Genomic DNA, 7,546 nt, shown 5'->3' with positions numbered 1-7,546 from the left:
AGTACAACAGGAGGACATATTTCTAAACCTCTGGCACTCAAAACATCTCATAGGAGACAGAAAATGGTGTTTGACATCACTACTATAAACCACAACCTTAACTTTCTCAGTTGAAACACTTCAATCGAAAGTCAGGATGGAAGCTCCAGTGTCGACCCTATTATCCTTAGGTACTCTCAGGATGCAACAAACAAAATGGACTCCATACCACCTAGGTTAGCACACAGTTCTTCATATCTTTGTAGTGTTATTTCCCAACAGAAGAAGTCACCTTGAATCCCATTCAATTTGTTAGGAGGAGTGAGTAACTGGTATATTCCAGACCTTAACACAGACCAGAAGTGCCTGTGATTGATTACCACTCTATGTTTTGATCAACAACGATGCATTTCTCAACTCTTATTGCAGCAACTTCTCCAAAATAATCTTCAATACTTTCAAGAGAAAATGTTGGCTTCATTGTTGCAAAGATTCTCTGTTTGTTTCGTAGCATGCTAAGAACCGTATCAACTGTCCACCTCCATTTCTCTTTGCCTCAACTGTCCCCCTCCATTTCTCTTTGCCAGATTCTCATCCCACAGTGTGGCAAGACAGGATCACAGTGGGGTTGTAGCTTTCTGTCTACTAGATGGCTGTGTTGCCAAAACCACTTGCACGAGTAAAAAAAAAAAAAAAAAGGTCAAATGGCTCTGAGCACTATGGGACTTCTGAGGTCATCAGTCCCCTAGAACTTAGAACTACTTAAACCTAACTAACCTTAGGACATCACACACATCCATGCCCGAGGCAGGATTCGAACAGGCGACCGTAGCGGTCGCGCGGTTCCAGACTGTAGCGCCTAGAACCGCTCGGCCACTTAGGCTGGCGGCATGAGTAAATTTGATCCATTTCATTGCAGATTGTCTGTCCTGATGTCCACCCCACCTGAAAGATTGTGGAATGAGCTAAAAGTGAAGGGTGTCCTAATGGCAGAGTCTTCAGTGTAAAAGCTTCACTAGGTAAACGACTCCTTAACCCTAGAACGGTCGGGCTGGGTCTGTGACACCCACTGGTTTTTGTTTCTCTGAATTTATATTCTTATAGTTGCTGATTTGACTCGAGCACCCTGCTACCTTCCTGAAACATCCGAGAGAAAGCATTATTGTTGTGAATAAGGTTTTTCTTTGTTTACTTGTTGTTTGGCAGTCTTTTAAAAAGTGCGCGGGTCTGTCAGACCCAGCCCGACCGTTTACGTAACTAATTTCTGCCAGTGCAAGCCCATTTTTATTTTTGTGTATCATTGAGTAACTAGTTATTTTGTGAACTATACGTGATGTACTAACACCGAATTATCATTGTCAGTAGTCTGCAGTATAACATGGCAAGAGAAAGTCTTTCTAACAGTGAAATTTGCAGAATTTTGTATGATGATCAGACTGAAGCAGACGATTCTGATGCGGACCCCAGACTTCAAACTAAACAGTTATCATGACGGCAATAGTGAAATAAGTGATGATGAAGAGGAAGATGTTCAGTCATCTGCCGACACCGATGCACCTGCTATTGCTGATGCAAGTACAGCTCCTCTGACTGACTCCGTTACATCACCTATACTAAATGGAGAAAAACGTGTTTCCCACTAAGCGTTCGAACAAGACGTCATAACATAATTACAATGCATTTGCCTGGAAGTATTCGAGCTGCGATGGATGTACATTCACTGCTAGAATCATTGCAGTTATTTTTTAGCAATGCATTGATTGATACAATTCTTGAATCAACCAGTATCTATATTGATTCAGTTAGAAACAACACTGTATGGTGGTAAAATGAAGATTGAAGACTTTTGGGATACAGATGGGACAGGAATAGAAATCTTTCGTCCAAGTATGTCACTGAAGAGGTTCAGATTTTTGACTCGTTGTATCAGGTTTGACAACATCCATACACGGGAAGAAAGAAAGGCACAAGATAATCTTGCTGCCATAAGAAACATTCTTGATATGTTTGTCTCCAACTGCAAAGCATATTTTGCTACGTCAGAAAACGTTACTTTGGACGAAATGCTCATTCCATACAGAGGCAGGTGCAGGTTCAGGATGTATATCCCAAATAAACCTGCCAAGTATGGGCTCAAGGTGTTCATCCTGGCTTGTTCTAAAACGTACTGCGCAAAACATTTGGAAGTTTATGCTGGTGTACAACCCCAAGGGCCGTACAAAATCAGTAATAAGGTAGATGATGTTTTCCATCTTGTAGACCGAGGAAAAGGGTCTGGAAGAAATCTGACGATAGACAATTAGTTTACTTCTTACCCAATCGTCAAAAAACTATTACAAGAATAGAATATTACTGTTGTTGGTAGGTTAAAAAAAATAAGCCTGAAATTCCATTTGACTTTTTACCCAAAAAGTGTAAAGAAGAGTACTCAAGTATGTTTGGATTTCAGGAAGATGTCACATTACTTTCATATATACCAAAACGGAACAAATCAGTACCCCTTTTGTCGTCAATGCACCATGATGATGAAATTGACAGTGACAGTGGTGGAAAGAAAAAACCAAGTATAATAAAGTACTACAACAAAACGAAGGGCAGTGTAGACGTCCCTGATGCTATGTGTGGTGAATATACTGTTGCTAGAGGGACAAGACGCCCTCTGTGTCTCTTTTTTCACTTGTTGGACATTGCAGCTCTCAATGGCTACATTGTGTTCAAAGACAACAAAAATGTATCAGATAGACGAGAATACCTCAGAACACTAGGAAAGTCTCTCATAACACCATATTTGACTATGCGCGCAACTCAACCAAAACTCCCGCGCGATATTCACAGGCTTGCCTCTAACCTCTCCAGTACCAAAGAACAAAGAATAGTCAAAGATCCACAACCAGGAAAAAAGGGGAAGATCTTACAAATGCAATGACAGCAAAACTAAATACTTTTCCAAAGTTTGCAAATTGTGGTTATGCTTGGCGTATGCAGAAATGGTTTGCGGCGACTGTTTTGAAAAGTGATAACTTTAGAGGACACTATTTCATAAACTATTCTTCAAATTCATGATTTCCATTTATACAACAAAAGTTCATCATTTTTGCTTCTTATTTCTACAACTTACTCTCATTTATAATCTTATTTCAGTCAAATTTACTTGTATTTTCAGTTTACTGACATTTAGTACTACAACGATGTACGAGGGTCAGTCAAAAAGTAATGCCTCCTATTTTTTTTTCTACGTTTAATTGTCAGGAAATTTAAATGCAATTACATAGGTTGAAAACCACAACATTGAGGATCATTTTGTCATTTTTCAATGTAATCCCCGCCCATCTCTACAGTTTTGGTCCATCTTTGAACAAGGGCATGTATCCCAGCACGGTAAAAATCACAGCTCTGTTTCCTAAGCCATTGACGCACGGATGTTTTGACGGCCTCCTCATCTTCAAAATGAATCCCACGATGAGCTTCTTTTAGTGGCCCGAACAGATGGAAGTCTGATGGTGCCAGGTCAGGACTGTATGGGGGATGAGGCAAAACTTCCCATCCAATTTTGACAATCTCGTCAGAGGTGTGACAACTGGTGTGTGGTCTTGCATTGTCATGCAAAAGAAGAACATCTGCCATTGATTTTGTTGGGCGAACTCGCTGAAGACGTGCTTTAAGTTTGTTGAGGGTTGTGACGTACTGAACAGAATTTATTGTGCATCCCTGCTCCAAAAAATCAACCAGAATCACACCCTCTGTATCCCAGAAAACTGTTGCCATAACTTTCCCTGCCGATCGCACAGTTTTGAATTTTTTCTTCCTCGGCGAGCTTGTGTGACGCCACTCCATTGACTGCCTCTTTGATTCGGGTTCAAAAAAATGCACCCATGTTTCGTCCCCGGTCACAATTTTTTTCAGAAACTCATCTCCCTCCAAACGGAAGCGCTGCAAGTGTTGGGAGGCTATTGTTTTCCTTGCCTCTTTATTCTGATCGGTTAACATTCTTGGAACCCACCGTGCACAAACTTTTGAGTACCCCAATTGTTTAATAATCGTGATCACACTGCCTTTACTAAGAGAAATAATGCGACACACTTCATCTGCAGTCACCCGACGGTCACCACGAATGATGTCATCAACTTGCTGAATGTTGTGTGGAGTCACTGCACTCACCAGCCTGCCGCTCCGCTTTTCGTCAGTCAACGGTGTTTGCCCTTCAGCTTCCTTACAACGACGAACCCATCGTCTAACAGTGCTGACATCCACTGTCACAACACCATACACCTTCTTCAGTCTTTCATGAATGCGTATGGGCGTTTCACCTTCTGCATTCAAGAATTCAATCACACAACGCTGTCTCAAACGAACATCGATGTCGGCCATCTTACAAATTTCTGCTGTGCTGCCACCTGTTGACACAGAAAGTTACTACTGCAGTGGATTGCAGAAGAAGGTTTGAGGAATGGCGCCAAATTCAAATTTTTCACTTAACTTAATTTCTTTAAGTAGAAAAAAAATGGGAGGCATTACTTTTTGACCGACCCTCGTATATGTTTCAGTTTTTTTACAGTAATTGTTGTATGCTGCAGAAAGCTGAACTAATGTCATTATAGCATTTAGTAGTACCTAATCAAAACAGAAATTCGACATTTGATCTAAACCTACTGTTTGTCATTTGTTACAAGTGATTTATTTATTGGGTCCCACAGACCCAGCCCGACTGTTCTTGACATTATTTTCGCCCGACGGTTCTAGGATTAAAGTCACCTCTAACAACAAGTGAGCAATAACCACAGATCTATTTTCTAACACCTGTATCACTAACTGAAGTGAGGTACTTTCGTCCTTGTTAAATTGCAAACTAATACCAAATAGGCTAACACAGTGTACATCCTTTCTTTCAGGAGTGCTAGTTCTGCAAGGCTCGCAGGAGAGCTTCTGTAAAGTTTGGAAGGTAGGAGACGAGGTACTGGCAGAAGTAAAGCTGTGGGTACTGGGCGTGAGTCGTGCTTCGGTAGCTCAGTTGGTAGAGCACTTGCCCGCGAAAGGCAAAGGTCCCGAGTTCGAGTCTCGGTCGGGCACACAGTTTTAATCTGCCAGGAAGTTTCATATCAGCGCACACTCCGTTGCAGAGTGAAAATCTCATTCTGGAAGCTTTGCATAGTGTACAAACCATCTCTTCTGTTTTAGCAGTTGACAAATGTATGGTGGCCTTCAAAGGACGGTCAACACTCAAACAACATATGCCAATGAAACCAGTGAAGCGTGGATATAAAGTGTGGTGCATAGCTGATGCTAGTACTGGGTTCATCATGAATTTCGACATCTCTACTGGAAAAAGATACAAATGATGCGTCTGAATTTACTTTGGGTGAAGAAGGTGTGCTTACTCTAACAAAGGCAATGGCTGGCAGCAAAAGGCTGGTAGCAATTGACAATTATTTTACAACAGTACGAATAATGGAAGAGTTACAGTCTTGTGGACTTTATGGCATTGGAACTGTTGGTTCAAACAGGAAGGATTTGTCTGATATGCTGAAAAAAAATTCTACACATAGGAGGGGAGAATTCGAATTTGTTGCGAGGTCATGTGTTGCAGCAGTGAAGTGGCAGGACAGTAAACCTGTTTGTATACTATCAAATTACCACAATCCCAAACACATTACAACTATTTTGAGAAGAAACAAAGATGTAAGCAGAAGTGACGTATTCTGCCCATTGGCTGTGGCAGAGTATAATAAAATAATAGGAGTGGATAGATTTGACCACCTGCGTGAACGGTATGCTGTAGGCCATCGTTCATGGAAGTGGTGACACAGACTGTTTTTCTTTCTTGTAGATTTGGCAGTTGTCAATTCCTACATTATGTGGAAGCTACAGAAGACAGAAGCAGACCAGCTAACATTTAGACTGCAATTGGCAAGGCAGCTTATCTCTGGATTTTCAAGTCATAAGCGAAGAGGAAAGCCCGTTCATTTTCAAACACCAAAAAAGAGGCTTGTCTGGAGTACCAGATGAAGTTCGTCTCGAGAAAGTTAGAACTCATTTGCCAAAATAAGGTACAACAAACAGAAGATGCCACCAATGTAGCACCAAGAACAAAGAAAAGATAACAAAAATAATGTGCAGCAACTGTCATGTACCTTTGTGTGTAGAACCATGCTTCTCTAAGTTCCGTAGTACATAACCTCAGTGAACTCAAAGGACAATGTGAACTAATACAAATATAAATGTAATGTTCAGCATGCTTTTTCTACTAAAAATAAAAGATATACATTTTTTTTTTTTTTTTAATTAGCAAGTGAAGTTACTCCAGAGTATACCCATAGGCTAAATTCGCACTTTCGAGATTTGAACGAAGATTTTATGAATGGTTTCTTAGCCCAATAAAGTGCTCATAAAAGTCTACAACTTCTGGAAATAATGTGGTCACTAAAGGGTTAAGCAACTGTAAGTCGATTTCGTTGCTTTTATAAATTGGGAGAAGCTTAATAATACTGACAAAATTTGTCAAAGATGACTATCATCCTCATATTGAGCCAGGTTCAAAGGTGGAAAATGCAGGCATCCTGCTGACCAGAATCAACATTGTTGACAGATTCGCTCACAGAGGCTGAGGAGGTAGAGGCTGGGGTGAATCGCTGGCAAGACGCAGTTGACGCCGCAGCACTTGTTTCTGTAGATGTTGACGATGGAGACCTAGATCGAAAATCCATCCTCTCCAGTGGCACTGTGGGGTGTTTCTTTATAAGATGCATTTTTAAATTAGCCGTGGAGCCTCCAGCAATACTGTTGATGGCTTTACAATATTTGCATTCTCCTCTATCCACCTCTATTTTCTTGTAGTGATACCACAATACAGACGTTGAAAATCTCGGCATCTGTAATATTATTATAATTTCATTACTAATTCGCCTTAAAAAGTTACCTTGAAAACTTTTAAAGAGAATCTCTGTATGCATTGTACAAACCATTACAAATCAATAGTGATACATAAAATTACATATGATTAAAGTAGTTGGAAACTGAATAGCAGGGAATGGTGTTGTTAAAGTCAGTGATAAAAGATTCGAAGTATAATTATGGTTGCTCTTATGACAATTTAAAAAGTTATGTTTTCTTTTCTTGGGCTACAACCCCTCCCTCTCCTTACCCCACCTGGGCTCCATTCCATGTAGAAACAAGCTGTGACATTTGAGCTCAATGAGATAAGCCCCTTTGACTATAAAAAATTGAAAACCTTTAAAAAATATTAATTCCATCCAAGTATTACTTCTGCACAATAAATTCATTAATTGCCTGATGTAGACAGATTGTTTACTTAGACTTTCTTAGCTGAATGCGTTTTTCGCATCACAATATTCGTGTGACAGGCCAGTGACTACAAGCAGACAAAGATGTTACTCGGTGGCCACATGGTCAGGTAAAGACTAACAGATAGGCCGGCAGGCTCAGCACGAATGGAAGTACGGATTTACGGAACTAAAGCCTGTTTACGATGCAGCACGGCCACCCCATAACACAGTCGCCTTTCCTTTTCGAGGGAAGATCTAGCAAGTGCAATGTCTTAGTTATTTTACGT

This window comes from Schistocerca piceifrons, chromosome 6 (assembly GCF_021461385.2).
Source record: "Schistocerca piceifrons isolate TAMUIC-IGC-003096 chromosome 6, iqSchPice1.1, whole genome shotgun sequence".
Lineage (NCBI taxonomy): Eukaryota > Metazoa > Arthropoda > Insecta > Orthoptera > Acrididae > Schistocerca > Schistocerca piceifrons.
Note: the sequence above shows the minus strand (reverse complement) of the source record.